General features: G+C 41.8%; 1 long non-coding RNA gene across 1 annotated transcript in view; it reads left to right on the top strand.

Annotated features, from left to right (window-relative positions):
- Positions 1-4,501, top strand: part of LOC114806507 — a 125,431-nt gene extending 120,930 nt beyond the window's left edge. The window contains exon 3 of the long non-coding RNA XR_003754543.2: positions 3,541-4,501. This is a non-coding gene — a long non-coding RNA (uncharacterized LOC114806507). The remainder of the gene's footprint in view (positions 1-3,540) is intronic.
- The last annotated feature ends 13,677 nt before the right edge of the window (positions 4,502-18,178 follow it).

An 18,178-nucleotide genomic window follows, 5' to 3' on the forward strand; every position in this document is an offset into this window, starting at 1 on the left:
ACACACACCCTTGTGGAAAAGGAATATAGTTTAGGATAGTCTAATGTTTTTCTCCCTACTTCCCTTTCTTCCCCATCCTTTTCAAATCCAGCAATTTTAATGCTATTTCAGCTCATTACTAAGGATATCCTTAATGCTCATATGTAGATCAACAGTCTTAAATAGGTTATCTTGGGAGGGTGATTTTATTTGTGTTTTTCTGATAGTCTCTGTCAGTGTGAAGAGCACGTAATTTCCCTGCTGCCCCCTTTCTCTCCCCATCTCTTTCTCTAAGCTTGAGGGTAAAGAGGGGTTGGGGAAATAAATGGCCAGTGAGCAAAGTGCAGGTGAAGGGCAAGAACAGTAGCCCCTTAGCTCCCACCCCTCATACGACAGGAACTCAACCATTTCTCCCATGGCATTTCTAGTGGCCACTGGCTTCTCAATAGGATGCAAAATTTCCTCATGTTAGCGCCACACCAACTGCCAGGATAAATATCATTGCTCCTGCGAGAAGCCTTAGGATACATAGGTCAACGCAGAAGGGAGTGGGAGAAAAGGAGAGGAAGACTTAGTCAGGGAAGGCCTCTTGGAAGAGATGTGCCTTCATTAAGACTTGGAAGGCAGGGGAGAGTAATTGTCTGTCAGTCACACATTGGTATTTTCTGTCACACAAGGGAAGTAGTATGTCCTACTAGAAGGAGCATAGGCTTAGGAGTCAGAGAACCTAGGTTCTAATCCCGGCTCTTTCACTTGTCTTTTACGTGATCTTGGGCAAGTCCCTTAACTTTTCTTCACCTCAGTTCCCTCATCTATAAAATGGAGATTTAATCATACTCCCTCCTACTTAGACTGTGAACCCTATGTGGGGCCTGACTAACTTGTATCTATCCTAGCACTTACTATAGAGTTTTTGGTACATAGTATGCACTTTAAAAGTGCTGCAATAAGAATACTAGCACACTAGCACCTCTACTCCAACTTCATGGTGAAATCTTCTAATACGAAGGAAACTGTAGGATCCTTGTGGGCAGAGATCTCGTCTACCAACTTTATTCCATTTTACTTTCCCAAGCAGTTAATATGGTGCTCTATATACAAAAAGTGCTCAATAAATATTGTAGATTGATTGACACGCTTCTCTAATGAAGAGAGTAGATAGTTTTATCTGAACTTGCGACGGCTCCACGAATTACTCTTTATCAATATACCCTATTTCTGGGGGTAAAAAAGACTATGATGCTCTCATGTATTTTCTACAATTCTTTCCACTGTGACTTTTCTCCCTACCCTCTCTTCCCTGCCTGCCCTGCACCAAGACAAGGCTCAGCAGGAGGGGACTGGTAAAGGTCCCCTTTACCTTCCTGCACAGGTTCAGTACACCCCCTCTTCAGCTGTACAGTTAGTAATAATTGGCAATTGTAGTAGGTGGGAGAGGGAGTGGGGAAGGAGGTGAGTAGTCTGGGGCTGTAAAAAGTGCCCTGTAATAGAAGAAAGAGTGCAGCCAATAACTCTCCCTTATAAAGGGTAAATTGGCTTTCTTCTTTTTGTTATATAAATAAGGCCATCTAGTGGTGAACACATTCCGGAGACCCTAAACTCTGTCCGGCCAGAGGTTTGCAGCTGCTTTGGAATTCCACTGCCTTCTGGATTTCAACCCACCCTAAGGCTTTACTCTTGACTTTTCATGCTGCCCAAATCTGCGCATTGTTTTTTTTTTTCTTTTTTATGCTCTCTTCATCCAATCCTTTCTTGTGAGGAGCTTTTTTGTCACATCCCATGCTGTTTAACTCTGCAGAGGGGGCAGGGATTTTCTATTTAAAGGTTACTCAATTGTCCTTCATTCCTGAATGAATAACTCAGCATCTCTCTCATCATTTTATCAGTTTTTCAATTCTTTAATACCTCGGCTGCCATTCCCTCTTCCTCACTGATGGTGGGAATAGTTTGGGCTGCTCTTCTGATGGATAAATATCTCCTTTATCATTTTACATAAGACTTAGATACCAGAATGGAGTGAGTCAGTAGTGTCTGTTTGGTAACCAGAGTGAGCAGAGCCCTGTGTAGAGTCCATGTATATGTTGTGTACACTGCATTGTCAGTGCTCTAGGCAACAACAATTTATGGACTTGAGATTGCCTGCAAGTGGGGTTATTTTTCCAGGAGGGACTGGGACCGTATGGCAGGTTGCATTCTTGGGAATGCAATTTTTTATGGTATTTATTAAGCATGTACTGTGTGCCAGACACTGTTCTAAGCACTGATGCAGATGCTAGGTAATTTGGTTGGAAACAGTCCCTGTCCCACTTGGGGTTCACAGAAGAGCACGGGCCTGGGAGTCAGAGAGACCTGTATTCTAATCCCGGCTCCACCACTTGTCTGCTATATGACCTTGGGTGAGTCACTTCACTTCTCTGGGCCTCACTTACCTCATTTGTGCAGTGGGGATTAAGACTGAGAGCCCCATTTGGGAGAGGGACTGCATCCAATTCAGTTACCTTTTATCTACCCCAGCACTTAGTACAGTACGTGGCACATAGTAAGCACCTAACAAATACCACAATTATTAATTATTATTATTTTACAGTTGAGGTGACAGGCACAGAGAAGTTAAGTAATTTGCCCAAAGTCACACAGCAAAAAAGTAGCAGAGTCGGGACTAAAACTCAGGTCCTTCTGATTCCTAGACCTTATTTTATCCTTTAGATCATGATTTTTTATGATATTTGTTAACCATTTACTATGGGCCAGACACTATGCGCTGGGGTAGATACAAGCTAATAGGATTGGATACAGTCCATGCCCCTGGTCTTAATCCCCATTTTACAGGTGAGGTAACTGAGGCACAGAGAAGTTAAAAGCCTTGCCCAAGGTAACTCAGCAGACAAGTAGCAGAGCTAGAACCCAGGTCCTTCTGACTCCCAGGCCTGTGCTCTATCCATTAGGCAACACTGCCTCTCTTGTGCAGAACTTTTGTTCTTAAATTGTGTCGATGAATACATCAGAGCAGGGGATGGAGCTGCAGCTTTGTAGCTGGGAGGATCTTTTGGGGAGGATGAGCTGACTAGTCTTTCCGACCACCATGTCTACCTCATTTTTCAGCCTTCCTACTGAATTCCCTTAGTAATTTAACCCAGTTGCTGGGAATAGTGATCAGTAAATACCAGCTGTGGCTGCAGGCTACTTCCTGCCATGAGATGTCCCTTGCAACCCCAGATCATCTCCCTGCTCCTTTGGCCCCACTGTGCAGTAAATCAGTTTGCTTCTCTGAACTGCAGAAAGAACACAGCTTCTCTTACTAGCAGTTTTTTCTCCTTTATGCATTTTTAATGTTCTACTCTACCTGTTTTGCATATGATGTTCCAGATGTTTCCAGGAAGTTCTCAGGAGGGCATTAGGATATCTGGTTCCCAAATAAAATAAAACAAGTATCAAATAACTTGGACTGGTTTGGACAATGCAGGGAAAAGTAGAGGAAGTGGAAATTGATCTACTTGTTCTCCATGATTAGTTTGTGAAGTTCCTTTTCCTGTAAACTGCATTAATTCTCACTTGTTCCAGACTTTTGTCAAGACAGAATATTGGAAGAAGGGTGCAGCACCACTGAAGAAAACCACCCGACTGTGATTACCACTGTGCTAATTCAAAGACGTGAACATCACCGTTGTCCCTGTCTCCTAATTGACAGGAGTTTGTCTCACAAACAGCCTTATGCCTGAGGTAACCATGAGAAACAAAATTTCTGAGATTGAATCCCAGCTGAAGGACACAAGGCACTGTCGCCCCTAAAGCCAAACGTTCTGTAGCATTCTGTCTTCTGCTGTCCATGGCCTTTTAAAGGGTCTACAGGCTTTTTTGGGGAAAAGAGGAAAACATAATAAGATGTCTGGTGGGCATTGAAGTGAGGAAGTTGAAAAGTTTTCAGACCTAGACAGCAAGGAGCCCATGTTCATTTAGCCTGTTCAAGATTCTTCAAATCTTCATTCACAGATGTGCTCAAATCCAACCTCCCACGCTCCTCTGAGCCAAGGCTGACAGGGCTGCTCCTCTTATACTGTAACTGAGCTGACTCCTTCGTGGGCCATATTTTCCTTGGGCTGCTACACAGCCTTCGAGTTGAGGACTATCAATGTCGCCATCGGTTAGGTTAGTTACAGTTGTAGATTTCTCCAGGGATATTTCCGTAGGCTTCCCCTCCCATTCAAAGAATATATCCATGTCCGGCGATTTACTCGCTGCTCTAATTTCACAGTGGAAATCAACTACCTGTCACATCTGACATTTTTTACTTACTTCCTTCTCCCTCCTTGAAGTCTAACTCAATTATGATGAACTTCTTAATCATCCAAGAATTTAAAAAAATATGATTTTCTTTTTGAGGGTTTAGGGAGGTGGTAGCGAGATCATGTATGTGTGTGTCTAGGGGAGCATCCCGCTTGATTGCAAAATATCTTGTTCTTATTCTAGCCTTCTCTCTCCTTGCCTGGGCAAGTCTATATTGGTACCATCTGGAAGGGAAAAACGAGCCTATAGCTTGAGCCCTATGAATGCCAATAGCTATCAATGACCTGTCTCATTCATTAGCAAAGAATTTGGCAATCATGACTGCTTACTCATTTAAGTACATACATATTTTATTTCCAAAAATAATGCAAATTTTTTCCTCCTCTTCCATCTAGGGGGATTTTGCAGAGGATCTTGCTCTAAAAAGATCAGAGACCAGTTTATCCTTGCATCTAGCCCAGGACTTCAAATTTTAGCTAAATCGCAGTCAAGACGAGACAGCATCAGACTGGGAATCAGGATTGCTGGGTTTTGGTTCTAGTTTTCCACTAGTGCTTGGATGTTAATGAATCATTAAATTCTTAGTGTCTCCCTCTGTAAAATGGGAATAATACAATACCTGCCCCTCACTCTCTTTCAGGGATGTTGTGAAAAATGATTATAATATAAATGGTATTTATTAAGCACTTAGTGTGTACAGAACACTCGACTAAGTGCTGGGAAGGAGTTCACAGGTTGGAAATCGTACATGCCCCCATTCTTTGAGATGCATTGCAGTCTTTGTAGGAAAGATGCTTTTAAATCCAAAGTTTCATTGCTTTGGTTTTATTCTCAAGGCTGATTTTCCCAATATTTAAATTCACTCCGTAGTAGTAAATTTGGCACTTTGGGAAGAGCATTAATTCAGGAATTGAGTGCCTTACTGCAATCTGTCCCATGCATGCTGCACTGCATTAAATTATCCTTTAATGTCCTAAAGGAATTAGTGCTCCCCTCAAAGTACCAAGTACAGCCAGGAAGCAACACTACACCCTAGTTTACTAATGAAGTTAGTTGAGTTGCAGGGTCACCATATTTGGATAGAATAATTTCCCCTATATTGATATTATCTGGGAAATTTCAATGGCACTGAACAAGACACAATAAATGGTTCCTTCTCCTCTTCCTCCTCTTCTTAAACCTTTTCTGCCCTGAAAGTGGTTGTTTACATATGCTCCAGAAATCCAAATGTAATGAACCATACAAATCTATTTGTCCTGCTGCTACTATAATTGCCTCTATCTTATTATAACTTAATTTGTAGCAGATTTTTTTTATTTTAGCAAAGAAGCAGCTGAGCAGTCACTGAAAATTCAGATCCTGAAGGTTGTCAAGCAGCCAGTGAACCCACTAATTAGATAAAGGAAGGGGGGGCTCAATTAAAGTGGCATTTGTTATAGCTGTCAAAAATATTAATCAGAAAATGAATCACATTCCAAAAGAGTGAAAGACACAGATGCTGCCAGCATTCTTTCTTGGTAGAATTGGTAGAATTGTGGTCATTCTTATCATCTAAAGTGTCAAGCATCCTGGATGATGTATATGTTCCATTTTGGGTTCACAAGTACACAGAAAGACTCCGGGAAACCAATGTGCTGGGACGGAGAGTGTGAGAATCCTGATTTGGGGCACAAATGCATATCTTGGCAGCAGGAGATTCATTCATTCATTTGATTGCATTTTTTGATCGCTTATTGTGTGCAAAGCAATGTATTAAGCGTTTGGGAGAGTACAATACAACAACAGATACATTCCCTGCCCACAATGAGCTCACAGTCTAGAGATGCAAATATAAAGAAAAATATGATTTTTTTTAAAGTAAAAGGAGCACTTTTTTATCCCAAAAGGAACAGCCCTGTCCAACTAGCGATAGACTGAACATCCACATCTATTCAAGAAATACTGCTTAAACCACTGTCAAGTGTCAGAAGGGCTGATGGGGGTTTAGGACCGGGAATTTAAATACATTCTACTGAGTGGGAGCTATTGAGAGAGTGTCAAACTTCTATGACTTAGGAAATTAAGTAGGATAATACAGATGCAGATGGCGGACTCTTCTGTTTATTTTAGGAGCTTCTCTGAGAGCATTTGTTTAAATGTCTAAAAGCGTTTGGCCCTACTCACCCTAAAGATGATTCTCTACTGCATCCTTTCATGACAACTGACTCCTGCCAGAATGCTCCTGTCAGCAACTCCTGGATCAAGAGATGAAGAGACAGGCAGAAAAACATTTACTAGGGTATCACTGGAATTCCTTTCTTCTAAATCAAAAATGTCTCTGTCCCTTTTGCCACATCTGGGACTTGAGGTTCCTCCCAAGTGATTAGAGCAGTGCTCTGCACAAAATAAGTGCTCAATAAAGATCACCAGTTGATTGACCGTCAGTTTCTGCATCAGAGAATAATGTTCTGCCTCAGGAATCCTACAGTTTAGGAAGAAAAGGTCAGAAAAGTGGAGCTTATAATTACATCACAGAGTGAATATCTGTTAGGAAAAGGCCAATTAGGAAGCTTACCGGTTTTCTCTGGAAATATTAAAAAAAAAAGATTAGGCTATCACATTTGGTGAAAATTTCTTGTTCATTGAATCTGAACAGCTAAGCTATTTTTTCACTATCCTTTTGATTATTGGGCCTCTTTTCATTAGAGTTGCTCAAAGACCATAAATCTAAGAAGGACCAAATAAATTTCTATTTTTTTTTCTGGCAGAAAGAAGAGGCTGAGAAGAGTTTAAAACCTCATCACATATTTAAAGATGAATCAGAGGGTTGGTGGTCAATAGTTAGCCTTCTTCTCAATTGGATAATAGAAAAATTTCCTGTGAAATTTGGACACTGGGACATATTTACCAGGGAGGACATGGAATCACCTTCTCTGGTTGCTTTTCAGAAAAGTATACTTATGTGTCAGGACTGGGCTAGGAATAGTCTTTCTTGGAAGTAAGCGGGTTGGTAACAGGACCTCAAAGGGCCCATCCCACCCAAGGATTCCCTGACTGATGGAAATAGTTTGGTGTAATGGTTAAAGTAATTCCACCTTCATCATTTTTCACCTTTGCCTTACAATACACTGGATTTATGGATTGGTAATGTTCTGGTTTGATGGGTTTTTCCCTCACCAACTCATGAGCCCCTTATAGCACACATAAAGGCACATACAAAGGCATACATACTCACACACACACACACACAAACACACATAACACCTTCCCCTCTACTGAGGGTGTGATAGTTTTAAGAAAAAAAGTCATCTGAGGAAAGGTCCCAGCGGCTAGAAATGTGTTAATCACAGTGCATCCGCTGTGTTTATCTGAGGCACGTGAAGAGAATTCATTCATTCATTCAACAGTATTTATTGAGTGCTTACTATGTGCAGAGCACTGTACCAAGCACTTGGAATGTACAATTCGGCAACAGATAGAGACAATCCCTGCCCAGTGACGGGCTTACAGTCTAATCAGGGAAGACAGACAAAAACAATAGCAATAAATAGAAACAAGGGGATGTACATCTCATTAAAACAATAGCAATAAATAGAATCAAGGGGATGTACATCTCATTAACAAAATAAATAGGCTATTAAAAATATATATTCAATAGTATTTATTGAGCGCTTACTATGTGCAGAGCACTGTACTAAGCGCTTGGGATGAACAAGTCGGCAACAGATAGAGACAGTCCCTGCCGTTTGACGGGCTTACAGTCTAATCGGGGGAGACGGACACACAAGAACAATGGCACTAAACAGCGTCAAGGGGAAGAACATCTCGTAAAAACAATGGCAACTAAATAGAATCAAGGCGATGTACAATTCATTAACAAAATAAATAGGGTAACGAAAATATATACAGTTGAGCGGACGAGTACAGTGCTGTGGGGATGGGAAGGGAGAGGTGGAGGAGCAGAGGGAAAAGGGGAAAATGAGGCTTTAGCTGCGGAGAGGTAAAGGGGGGATGGCAGAGGGAGTAGAGGGGGAAGAGGAGCTCAGTCTGGGAAGGCCTCTTGGAGGAGGTGATTTTTAAGTAAGGAGGTGATTTTTAAGTAAGGATATACAAAGGAGCAGACGAGCACAGGGCTGAGGGGAGGGGAAGGGAGAGGGGGAGGAGCAGAGGGAAAGGCGGGGGAAAGGGGGCTTAGCTGAGGGGAGGTGAAAGAGGGAGCAGAGAGGCCACAGAGAATCAGGCTCTAAACTTTCAGGTAAGAGAACTGGTGCTTAAGGGATGTGAAAATTTCATCTCATAGCACTCCTTTAAAATGGAAAATATGCACAATGCAATTCAGTTCTGGCTCATCTATTAATTTGGTTGAATAGACAAAAGATTAAATGTCCCTAAATGCCAGCTCTGCTCAGACCTCTTCAAAATCTGTATTTAAAAGTCTTCAGGAATGGGAGTTTCCACTCCGGACTGAAATTGATTTGAATTGACATGCTTTTCTGCTAGCAACCTAGCAGACCTGTGCCTCAAGTGATTTTTTTGCCTCCCAAGTGAACACTCTGAGTATGGTTTCAGCAGTGCAGCTGGTGTTCTGAGGCATGTCCGATCTGATTTATTACTTCTACCCCTGTGCTTTGAACAGTGTTTGGCACATAGTATGAACTTAACAAATACCATAAAAAATTCACACTTTGTGGGGTCCCCCATAGAGGTCTTATTCCCACTCTTATTCCCACACGTCCCTTTATTTCTCCTTCCAAGTGAAAGGTAAATATATATTTCAGTAGGTACAACTTACAGGGGACTTGCAATTGTGGCATTTCATTTTTACCAGCTTGGGTCATTAATTGAATCACAGATTCCAAGAGTTTGAAAGGATTACAAGGCGTCTTGTCCACTTCTGCCTCAAGACTAACTCAGTGAGAGAGCTAGGGCTCTCTCCTATATTTAAAGATCTTCAATAAAGGCACATCATAGCTACCCAGGGTTGGGCTCAGAAGTAAAATGAGGAGAATAGAGGAAGCTGGATTTCAGGTTAACACCTGCATATCAGAAGAAAGAAAAAAAGTTTTACCTACAGTTTTAGCAAAGTGTTTGTAGGGGACGTGAGCTATTTTGCCCCTGACCTGACCATTTAAAACAGTGCCTCAGTGCTTAGAACAGTGCCTGGCAAATAGTAAGTGCTTAACAAATACAATTATTATTATTATTGTTGTATTATAATTTTACTCTCCACCAATGGAGAGGTGGGAGTGGTTTGGAAGGTACACACAGATTGACCTCACCATCAGAAACATTCTCTTTAAATCCAAATGATACCTCAATCAATCAAATTCATTGAGCTTTTACTTTGTGCAGAGCACTGTAACAAATACAAGTACAATATAACAGAGTTGGCAGACACATTCCCTGCCCACAATGAGCTTGCTTACAGTCTAGAGGGGGAGACACTAATATAAATAGCAAACATATTATAAATGAATAATTTGTAATATGCCATTTTTAAGATATGTATGTAAGTGCTGTGGGGTGTCTATTAAATGCCCAAAGGTCACAGAAGGGAGAGGGAGCTGGGGAAAACAGAGTTAATCGGGGAATCCATCTTGGAGGAGATGTGACCTTAATCCGCTTTGAAGATGGAGAGAATGGTGGTCTAACCTATATGGAGGGAGGGAGAACTTTCAGGCTAGGGGAAGGATGTGGGAAAGGTGGAGAAATAGATTGGGACACAGTGATTAGGCTGGGGCTAGTGGAGTGAAATCTGTGGGCTGGGCTGTAGTAGGAGATGGGTGAGGTAGGATGGGGCGAGCTGATTGAGAGTTTTAAAGTCAATGATAAAGAGTTTCTGTTTAATGTGGAGGTGGATGGGTAACCCCTAGAGGTTCTTGAGGAGTGGGGAAATATGGGTTGAATGTCTTTGTGGAGAAATGATCCATGCAACAGAGTGAAGAATGGGAAAAGTGGGGAGAGACAGGAGGCAGGGAAGTCAGCGAGGAGACAGATGCAATAGTCAAAGTGAAATAAATGCTTGGACAGTGTGGTAGCAGTTTGGATGGAGCAGAAAGGGCATATTTTAGCAATATTGTGAAGATGTAACTGACAGGATTTGGTGACAGATTGAATATGTGGGTGGAATGACAAAAGAATGAGTTGAGGACAACGCTAAGGTTATGGGCTTGTGAGATAGAGAGGATAATGGCATTTTCTACAGTGATGGGAAAGACTCTGTGCCAGGCCCTGTACTAAGCACTGAGGTAGATACAAGCAAATCTGTTGGACACAGTCCCTGTCCCACATGATGATCACAGCCTTATACCCATTTTATTGCCTTGCCCAAGGTTCCAAAGCAGACAAGTGGTGGAGCCGGGATTAGAACCCATGACCTTCTGACTCCCAGGCCTGGGCCCTATCCATTATGCCATGCTGCTTCCTAAAAAGACCTACCTTAAAAAGATCCTCCCTTGACCCCACGGCCAAGGAAGCAGCGTGGCTCAGTGGAAAGAACCTGGGCTTCGGATTCAGAGGTCATGAGTTCGACTCCCAGCTCTGCCACTTGTCAGCTGTGTGACTGTGGGCAAGTCACTTAACTTCTCTGTGCCTCAGTTCCCTCATCTGTAAAATGGGGATTAACTGTGAGCCTCACGTGGGACGACCTGATTACCCTGTATCTCCCCCAGTGCTTAGAACAGTGCTCTGCACATAGTAAATGCTTAACAGATACCAACATTATTATTTATTATTAAAGACACAAGGAATCCAGGATTTGAGTGAGACTATAAGGAGTTCAGCTTTGGACATAATTGGAGGTATCCAGGTAGAGATGTCCTGAAGGCAAGAGGAAATGAGATAGCAGGAAAGGAGAGCATTCAGGGCTGGAGAGAGAGATTTGGAAATCATCAGCATAGAGATGGTAGTTGAAGACATGGGAGTGAATAAGTTTTCCAAGGGAGTAGGCATAGATGGAGAAAAGAAGGGGAGCAAGAACTGAGGCTTAAGGGACCTCCACTGTCAGAGGATAGGAGGTGGAGAAAGAGTCAGCAAGAGACTGAGAAGAAGTGGTCACAGAGATAGGAGGAGAACTAAGAGAGGGCATTGTCAGTGAAGCCTAGGTTGGTTAAAGGTTCAAGAAGAAGGGCGTAATCTACGTGCTGAAGGCAGTTGAGAGGCCTAGGAGGATTAGGACAGATAACAGGCTGCCAGTTATGGTGAAAAGGAGGTCATTGGTTGGTTATCTTTGAGAGGGCTGTTTCAGTCGAGTGAATGGGGCAGAAACCAGATTGGAGGGGATCAAGGAGAGAATTGGAGGAGAAGAAGTGGAGACAGTGGGTGTAACCACGTCACTCAGGAAGTTTGGAGAGGATTGGTCAGAGGGAGTTTGGATGCTAACTGGAGGGAGCCATGGGGTCAAGGGAGGATCTTTTTAAGGTAGGTCTTTTTAGTAAGCAGCATGGCATAATGGATAGAGCACAGGCCTGGGAGTCAGAAGGTCATGGGTTCTAATGCCGGCTCCACCACTTGTCTGCTTTGGAACCTTGGGCAAGGCAATAAAATGGGTATTAAGGCTGTGATCCTCATGTGGGACAGGGACTGTGTCCAACAGATTTGCTTGTATCTACCCCAGTGTTTAGTACAGGGCCTGGCACAGAGTAAGTGCTTAATCAATAACATAATTATTATTATCAATTATTATTATCATAGGGGATACACAAGCATGTTTGAAAGCAGTGGGGAAGAAGTCATTGGAAAGTGAATAGTTGAAGATGGCAGTCAAGGTGGTCAAATGTATGCTCTTTCAATAATAATAGTAATTATAGTATTTGTTAAATGCTTAGTTTCCCCCATATGTAAATTGGGGATTAATACTGTGAGCACCATATGGACTATGGACTGTGTCCAGCCTGATTACTTTGGGTCTATCCCAGAGTTTAGTACAGTGCCTGGCACATAGGTGCTTAAAAAATACCATTAAAAAAACTGCTACCATTTGCTAAGCACTGTACTAAGCCCTTAGGTAGATAATCCAGTCAGACACAGTCCCTGACCCACATAGGGCTCACTATTTAAGGGGGAGGTTGGACAGGGTTTTAATCCCCATTTTACAAATAATAATAATAATCGTGATATTTGTTAAGCACTTACTATGCTGGGGTGAATACACGCAAGTCGGGTTAGATGTGGTCCCTGTCCCACAAAGGGCTCCCAGTCTTAGTTCCCATTTTACAGATGAGGTAACTGAGGCACAGAGAACTTCTTCGGTTTAAAATGTTAAGCCTAAGGTCACACAGCAGACAGGTGGCAGAGCTGGGATTAGAACCAGTGACCTTCTGACTCCCAGCCCGTGCTCTGTCCATTAAGCTGGGCTGCTTCTGAGGAAACTGCAACATAGAGAAGTTAAGACTTTCCCGTGGCCAGGAGGTAGATAGCTGGGATTAGGACTCATATCATCTGACTCCCAGGCCCCTGTTTTTTTCACATGGCCATGTAGCTTCTCAATTTCTTCTATATTTTTCTCTCCCTCCTTCAAATATAGTTATTTTACATATTACAAATATACATCTAAAACTATGACAAAGAACGAGTCATTTTTTTTCAACTGTTACTGTTGAAAGATAACATCCAAAGGTCTGGGGAAAGTGCAAGATCTGAAAGTATATTATGCTGGAATTAAACAGCACCTTGTGGGTAGGGAACATGTCTACTGACTATATTGTGTTGTACTTTCCCAAGTGCTTTGCACACAGTACAAGCTCAATAAATATCGTTGATTGACTGAGTGAACAGCTTTCGATAAGCTGGGCTTGAAGCTGACAAAAACTTGGTGTAGATGACATCTGTCATTTTTCTGATCCTTCCCTCTTCATCAGAGTTTAATTTGCTGTACACTACAATCTATTGGAAAACTTCCATCTTCATCAAAAAAAGAAAGCTTCATGGCTGATTCTCATATAATTATTTAATTCATAAAGTCACTTCAAAGTGTTTTTTCCTCCCAAGTTAATTTCTGATTAAATAAACTCTACATTGTTTTTTAATATAAACCTCAGAAGCCTGTAGTAGATATGGACCAGCATGAATTTTAAATAACTTGTTGAACAGACATGGATATTAAGGTAAAAGACAAAAGCAAGGGGAAGAATGTTTTTCTCCTTGGCTGCAATGACATTACCCTCCATACCTCTTACTGAAGGAATAATTAATCTAATGAAGCCCCGTTTCCCACCATCACAGGATGTGAGAATTCACCTTTGGGATTTTGAGAATGAGGAGGAGGAACTGACCTTTAGGAAACAATTACCAGTGGCCAACACCATCTCTTAGATCGTGATTCCTCTTCTAATATAATGGTAAGTCTATTACCCACAGAATTCAAAATACAGGTGTTATCACTCTTCATGTACAATATTCATTTCTTGGTCCCCTGAAAGCAATTATAACCTGATTCTGTCTGTAAAGGATTTCTGAATAATCTTCTTACAGGTCCAAATCTTAGAAGTCAAGTGCCAACTAGAACATTCCTGAAGTGGAGTAGAGGTAGGAAAGATTACAGCTATGCCCGCTGACTGCCTCCACTTTGATCCTTTTGGGCATTAGCATGGTCTCAGTCCACTGCCTGTTCCATACTATCCCTCACTATAAACAAAGCCAAAATCCCTTTATGTGACTGTGTTCTATATTGTTCTGGCTTTGTTGGGCTCTGCTACAAGGATCCTACTGTGTGTACAGATTTTACTGCATTCTAAACTTTCCAAATGAGAGTGTCCATCATGAAAGGCACAGATCTTGGTTGATCTATCTATAAATTGGGAACAAGAATGATAATACCTTGTGGGTTATTGGAATGAAGGAGAGGATCTGTCAAAGAAGAAGCACAATGGTGGCTTTTTCATCTGGCTACTTTTCATTCAGAACAGGTCTATTTGCATAGGGAGGTGGGTTACCTGGAAGGGCCTCCATTTCTTCCTTTCAAAATAGTTTCTTATCACTTGGAAAGGAATATAAGGCATTGGAGACCGAAATCCTTTCCTCACAAAATCTTTTTCCTTCTTTGTCCAATCCTGTTGGAAGCAGGATAGAGATCAAAGAGTGAAGGGGAAGTAATAATGATGGCATTTGTTAAGCACTTACTATATGCCAAGCACTGTTCTATGTGCTGAAGTAGGCTTACCTGTAGACTATACTTCCCAGAAGGCAAAGTTCTTCAATTCAATTGAATCACCTGGGAAGAAGAACCAATCAAATTGGGTGGTACCGTTTAAATTCAGGAGAGGCAGCTCTTTCTAGTTGCTCTTCTGTTGCCTGTATTGCTGTACCAATGGGTTTGTGGAAGGTCCTGCCAATGTGGTCTTTGTGAGTATGTCCTTTTACTACTAGACCAAATAAGCTCAATGTTCCCATTACTGTGAAAATGCACTGAATCAAGTACATTAAAGACCAAGATGTCATAAAATGAGAACCTTGTGGTAATGCCAGTATACTTTCCCGTAGCTCCTCAGAACTGATCTTACTTATTCTTCAAAGGACAGAGTATTCTAGTGTAAAAGATTTCAGAATCATCTGCCCTGGATTTGCTGTAACTGCTTCTGCCAGAAACAGAGGGAACTAGACATGCTTAAGTCCTACCATGAGTTGGCAGAACTTAGGTATCAGCTCTGAACATGATGGCCTTCCCAGGACAGAGTTGCTCTTTAGGGAAAACTATGGATAATAATAATAATGTTGGTATTTGTTAAGTGCTTACTATGTGCAGAGCACTGTTTTAACCTCTGGGGTAGATGCAGGGTAATCAGGGTGTCCCACATGAGGCTCAAAGTCTTAATCCCCATTTTACAGATGAGGTAACTGAGGCCCAGAGAAGTTAAGTGACTTGCCCACAGCCACACAGCTGACAGGTGGCAGAGCCAGGATTCAAACCCATGACCTCTGACTCCCGAGCCCGTGCTCTTTCCAATGAGCAGCGCTGCTTCTCCAAAGCATGATGTGGTAAGAACAGTTTCTTAAATATAGGGACTGATTTGCATGGTTATGGACTATATACTTGATGGATTTGAGCAGCTGAATCTTCTGGGTCTGAAAACGATCTCATGATGATGTGCGGAACTTCACTTCCCTCCTGGATGGGTCGACTGTCTCACGATGCTTTTCAGATCTTTTAAGCTTCTTAAGGAATTTTCTTCTTTTAAGCAGATCCCAGATCTGCTGACTCACGGGTTTCAGGCTAACTGTAAAATTAGGGCTGAATGTGGGTGGAAGAGGGAGCTTGAAGAAGAAGGATAGTAAGGTAATGGATAAGATTTGTCAACCATTTTGAAAAGGAAATGGATGCAGTGAGAAACTGTGTTTTGCTGGCAGGTATTTGGTGGCTCGCCAGAAACCCTTCTCCTTCCACTTGTTCTGTGCCCTCCTCTTGATGACCTAGGAATGCCTGTTGGGGAGGGAGGGAAGAGGACCATAAGAAAGGAGGTGAAAGGAATGTTTTAAAGATACAGTGAAAGAGACACCTCAATCTAGACATCACAGCTGATGTTGGTCTGCTAGGAGATAGTGGCAAAACAGGCTAACAGGCCAGTGGCATTTAGGAATGGAAGACTCTTTTAGAAGGATTATATTAGCAAAAGGCAGAATTGAAATTACTGAGAAATCCTGAAAATAATAAATGGAAGAGCACAGTGAAGGATGCTCTTTAAGTGTACAAAGTGTGGAGCATACGGGTTATGCATCAATTACCATGTACTGCCAAGACACATGAGTTCAATCTCATCATCAACACAGCCTGGGAAGAATGTTTATCTCTCAAACATACTCTACTCTCACTCCTCCCCCATCAACAGAAGTATCACAGTGCTGTTCCTATGGATTCCTGAAGAAAAAAAGTCTTTCTGTGTTTTCCTCTTGCTCTTCAAACCCATCTGCAGCTTAAAGGGAAATGTAATCTGTTGGACCTGATTCATTAAAATCATTAAGATGTTATTTCATGAGAACAATTTTGTGGCCAAAACCAATTAGAATTGCACTAGCAGCTTCCAGATCAGCATCAGTGGCGTAAATATGGGTGTTCCTCACATACTTTGAAGCTGAAGCAGCTAGAGAATTGTACACTTTACAAGTTGTTTTTTCCTCCATGTGACACTCTGTGGTAGGGAAAATATGGGTACTTTGGGTCCTTGAGATTATGTGGTTGGGTGGGGCAATGAATTGGGGGTATAGTTTCCCGGTCATGGCCTTGTTTTGATGGTTAATTATTTGGGGGCATGAAGGAATAAGGAGAGGATTTTTTTCTGATTCTTCAAAGCATCTACCAAATTGAACCATATCCTGAATACTGTTGCACCTTATATTTATCATTCATTAGATTTTCCTACTTCTGTTTTGCTCCCCACCTTTTTATTCTATATCCCATGTCCTTTTTTAAAATCCTCATTCTCTGATACTGCATGATCTTGGTTATAAAGTGAATTTTTTGAAGCAGGGCACAAGAAATCTCTCAACAACACCATTTGGTTCCCTTGCACATATTCAAAAATTGCCTGCTCTGCCACTTTGGCAGCTGAGGATAGCATTTGCTGGGCTTGGAGAAATCTAGGTGATGAGCCCAGAAATTTTGTCTGCAACATTTGAATGGAGAAGATATTCAAAAATATAATGTTTTACCCTTAACTCCTCATTCACACTGTTCCCCTAACCTGAAACTCCTTCCCCAACTTCAAAGACCTCCCCAAATCCCATCTCCTGTGAGACATATTTGCCAATCAATCCCCAACACCTCAGTCATGGAAACCAAAGCCCAGCCTTAACATTTAAATATGTCAATCCTATACATAGCACTTATGCACCTGTGTAGATTTTTACTTCTATGTTTGCATATTCAGCTCTATCATGAGTCTTTTTTTACATTCGGTAATATCCTTATTCTTGCTCTTCCTCCTCCTTGTGCTTTTAAGTAACTTTTGTTTACCTGTCTGTCCTTGCCATTAGATTGTAAACTCTTGGAGGGCAGTGATCACGTCTTCTTTCTGTTATACTTCCCCAAGCATAAATAAGCTGTAGGCATCTGTAGGTGCTCTTTGGTAAAACCAACAATGAATTTCTCATGACTTGCAGATTCAAGGAAGAAGAAAATAATCCAAGTTGTCATGGTTCTGCCATTTCTCAGAAGATGCTGATCTCCCTACAACCTCCCTAACCTAAACCTTGATTTTTTTTCTCCTAGGAGGAAATGTGAGGGTTGATGGGAGGTGAGCCCAGCAACTACTGCATTTAATGGGCTTAAGTGAGCAACTGCTCAATGAAGAAAAATTCCCCAGTTGATTTATTTCTTGATTTATTATTGGGAGGAGGTGGGAGTAATAGGCCTGTGCCATTTAGGATGAGCTGGTTTTATTAGTCTCCATGTGCCCCTGTGACCATCTAATTCTAATTCCCATCTGTGTATTTTCTCATAGTGCTTAGTACAGTGCTTTGCCTATGCTAAGTGCTTAATAAATACAGAATAGTAGAGTGTTGGTGTATAACTAAGTTGATTTTTTCCCCCACTTAAACTTCTTTCCCTAATGCTGATAGGAAAGTAAGTGAATATAGGCAGGAAGGGAAAATAGATAATGTCACCAGATGCTGATTATTTCCACCAATGAACACTTTTGCCTGCTAGTCTATCTCTAACAGATCTCCATGATGCTGGGTGATCTAGAGGTCTAAGAGGACAGTGGAGAAATCTGTGTCACCCATATTTCCCAGCAAAGCAACCTGCTCTGGGAACATAGTTCTTTTAAACAATTGGATAGAGAAGGGAGCATGAATCTCAGCTCTTGAGAACTTTCAACTTAATCTTGCTGTTATCAATGAATTGAAACCGGATGGCCCACCTTCCTTCTGGTATGAGGGCATCTATGAGAGCAATGGCTTATATGTTCCCTGTTGGGATCCAGGTTTGTTCAGGGAAAGCCCA

This window comes from Ornithorhynchus anatinus, chromosome X1 (genome assembly GCF_004115215.2).
Source record: "Ornithorhynchus anatinus isolate Pmale09 chromosome X1, mOrnAna1.pri.v4, whole genome shotgun sequence".
Classification (NCBI taxonomy): Eukaryota; Metazoa; Chordata; class Mammalia; order Monotremata; family Ornithorhynchidae; genus Ornithorhynchus; species Ornithorhynchus anatinus.